At 51.1% G+C, this 3518-nt stretch overlaps 1 long non-coding RNA gene across 1 annotated transcript; it reads right to left on the bottom strand.

Annotated features, from left to right (window-relative positions):
• Positions 1–1421: 1421 nt before the first annotated feature.
• On the bottom strand, positions 1422–1995 carry LOC139603608 (uncharacterized). Its single transcript, XR_011683761.1, has 2 exons — positions 1830–1995; positions 1422–1556 (listed from the first exon to the last, which is right to left on the bottom strand). It is a non-coding gene; the product is annotated as an uncharacterized lncRNA (long non-coding RNA).
• Positions 1996–3518: the final 1523 nt, after the last annotated feature.

Genomic DNA, 3518 nt, shown 5'->3' with positions numbered 1-3518 from the left:
TTTACTCTGTCTCGAATTACCATCTTTACCGCACATTCCTTGAGGGGCCATGCTTCCATCCATCTAATAACCAATGCAATTGCCTACTCATTTTGCTTCCGCTGTAGAACCACCCATCCTGTCCTTTCCTGTGTGCTCCAAATAAGGTTTAACACAACGGGCAGAGACCCAACGAGAGCCATTTCCTGTTAAAACTCATGTGTTGTAGTGCGTTCTTATATTTTGTAATACTTTGAAGTAGTTTGTTTTGTATCCCCATGTTTTTCCCAAATGGTTTATCCCAGACTATACCCCCCCCCTCCTTTTCCCTCTACTTGTGTTATCCCTTTCCCGGGATAAGACCTCCAAAACCCCCACCCTGGCTCTCTGCCAGTCACCTCGACATCCCAGCCCCCTACCTAGAAGTTTCGGTCCAAGTTGTCGAGTGATTAGCCAGGGGCCAAGGGTCAACCCCCCAAGTCCTGCCCCATACGCTGTTTTGTATGTCTATCCCCCCAGCACCCATCCCCCAGAGATACCTATTGGTCAGTAGGATTTTATCTATGTTAGTTTCCTCCCCCCTTTAAATGTGAGCCCCGAACATCCCCCAGTGCTCTCGGCAGGAACCCCCTGAGGTATAGGAGCTCCCTCGGGACTCCTTAATAAAACCTTGGATTACCCCCTGCTGGGAGTCGGCCCCTTTCCTCTTCCACCGACGTCTCGGTCGTCTCTGCTGCAGCGAAGGCAACCAGCCTGAGTGCCCTCAGCACCCTCGGGGCACAGAGAGTGTCTCCCTGCAGTTGGCCGTGGTGGGGCTGCACCCCCCACTCTCTGCCGACCCGGGTAAGGCCCAGGGACAGTGAGAGGCTTGCAGAGAGACCGGGACAGCTTGGCGCCCAGCCGTGGGGCTCTGGGACCATTCCAGGAGCCCACGGAAAGGGGCTCGGACATACTTTCAGTCTGTTCGATAAGCCTTCGGCCGGCAAGCTACCTCAGGAGAGAAAAAACTCCGTTTTAGTGAGTTGCTCTCTTGTGGACGAAGCTGGGAGCTTCTTATGTACCCTAAGAAGTCAGCTTTAGGTGGAAATCAACATCCCAGGCTTTTTCGTTCCCCTCTCCTGCAGCTGGATTGGTAAGTTTTACCCTTCTCTTGTTTTTCCCCTCTTTGGGAGGGGGTGTTTCCCTGCCCTTTGTTCTCAGCCCCGCCGCGGAGGGCTGAAGTTTTTTTTTTCTCTCTATTGTGGGCAGGCTGCCAGCTGTAGGCTCTTTTCTCCTCCCCCCCCCACCTGGGTTGCTGAAATTTGAGATACAAATTTAAAATCAGAGCCAAAATGGGTGCTAGGCTTTCTGTATCTCACAAGGGTGTCTATTATCATCTTTTAAACATTCTTAAGAGTGAAAAAATCCGATTTTCAAAAACAGATGTTAAACAGTTCGTCAGATGGCTTTTCCTTCACTTCCCTGACGTGTCCACTGAAAATCTCAGTGATTTGGCTTTTTGGGACAAAATTGGTAGTGAATTATTGAAGGCAGGGAAATCAGGAGACACATCTCCGTCAAAATTTGCTTTTTTAGCCCTGCAGATAAGAAATGTTGTAAAATTTAATTTAAAGATGCAAGAACAGCCATCCAGCAACAGTTTCAATATCTCTGTTTCCCAAAAACCCGATCTACCCCCCTCCGAGTTCGGTTCTCCCTCCCCCACCCCCCTTTCCCCACTCCCAGCCGCTGCACAAACCCCTGCTCCCCCCCCGAGGCTTCCTGTCTCCAACCCGGACACTTCTGCCCTGAATTCCCGAAATCTCACCCTCCCCCCTGCTTCCACAAGTTATAATACCGTGTCTCACAACCTTAGTGCCCGCCTTGGTACCCCTGAGACGCGCCCGGTAACTTCCCCGGACCATAATGGCGGACACCACGTGGCAATGGTGGTTTCCTCGCCTTCCCATAATCCCTTTCGCTCTCCCAACAACCCATTCTGCTCGGAGCACCCCGCCCCCGAAACCCGCCCTCCCGCCCTTCCCCCGTCTCCTCCCCCGGCCCCGGCCGCCCCTCCCGCTCTGGCCCCGGCCGCCCCTCCCGCTCTGGCCCCGGCCGCCCCCGCCCCCTCAGAGCTCTGCCCGCCCGCCGCGGGCTCCCTCCGCCCCCCCCACGGCCCGCCCTCCGGCGCTCAGAGCAGTGTAACAAGAGACGCTGTTGCTGGGAGACACAACCCGGAAACAGGACAGTCCTTTTCTGCTGCCCCTGTCTCATATATCCCTGATTTAAACGGGGCATTCCAGCCAAATTATAGCCCCCTTTCTGTCGATTCTGTTAAAGAACTAGCCAAAGCCCAAAAAGATTTTGGGAGATCAAGTGAATATTTTAGAGGGCTCCTTAAAGCTACATTATTCGCTCACATTCTAACCCCTGCTGATATAAAACACCTTTTTTCCTGCCTGTTATCCTCTTCTGAATATCTCTTGTGGGAGGTTGCATGGCAAAAAGGTTTGAGAGCAATTTTACCAGCTCTGTGGGCTGATGAAGCTACTGCTCGTGATGTTTATGGTAATATGTTATCCCTCGATCACCTCTGTGGACAGGGAGGTTGGGAAGACACCGTGATCCAGGCAGAAAGCATTCCCACAAGGGCTTTCAGAGAAGGTGCTAGAGCAGCTGAGAAAGCTTTCTTTGGGCTCCGTCCTAGTATTCCAATTGAAAATTATTTGAAAATAACACAATCTCCATCTGAGTCCTTTTTGAGTTTTGTGGAAAGGTTGAGAAGAGCTGTTGAATTGCAAGTTCAGAATGAAGGAGCCAGGATGGAAATCCTCACCGAGATCGCTAAAGAAAATGCCAATGAGAAGTGCAAAGCTGCTATTCTCAGCCTGCCTCTTGACCCAACGCCTACGCTGCAGGCCATGCTTGAAGTGTGTGAGAAGAAAGTTACCATCACCCTCGCTGACCACGACGAGAGACCAAAACCACAGAGGAGGATTGCTGCAGTGGAAGGCCCTGAGCCACCATTTACCAGCCAGCTCCAGCATGTCACGATGCCACAAGAGAGAATCTCCAGCTCTAATAGACCTTGCCATCTTTGTGGGAAGTTAGGGCATTGGATGCCGGACTGCCCTCTGAAAAAGCAGTTTTTAGACTTTAAATACAATATGCTTAAGAACCAGAATTCCCCAAAGGACCACCTCTCAAAAAACTGAGTAAAGAGCGCTCCTTTCCCCAGCGCTATGACAAAAATAGGGTGGGCTCAATTCAAGTACGGGGGAGGGAAAAGAAATCTAGTGTAAAAGATGTATCGGTGCCAAGCGAGGCACTGGCTTTGAACAAAACAGAACATTCATTTCATTGGAATAATCCCAGACCAATTTTAACCACTGACTCTTCACATAACCCTTACAGGCTGGCGTTGACCGAACCTCTCCATCTCAGAGACACTAACTGGCATTTCATAGCTGTTAACCCTGAACAACCAGGTACTTGGACACAGCTTTGCCAGAAGCGTCACAGTAAGTATGTCGTCCTTGGGGACACAAAACACACACCCC

The sequence above is a fragment of the Agelaius tricolor genome, unplaced genomic scaffold (assembly GCF_023055355.1).
Source record: "Agelaius tricolor isolate 1412-34295 unplaced genomic scaffold, bAgeTri1.0.p SCAF_40, whole genome shotgun sequence".
In the NCBI taxonomy this organism is placed as follows: Eukaryota; Metazoa; Chordata; class Aves; order Passeriformes; family Icteridae; genus Agelaius; species Agelaius tricolor.
The sequence above is the reverse complement of the archived record's forward strand: the minus strand, read 5'-3'. Positions and strand labels throughout refer to the sequence as shown.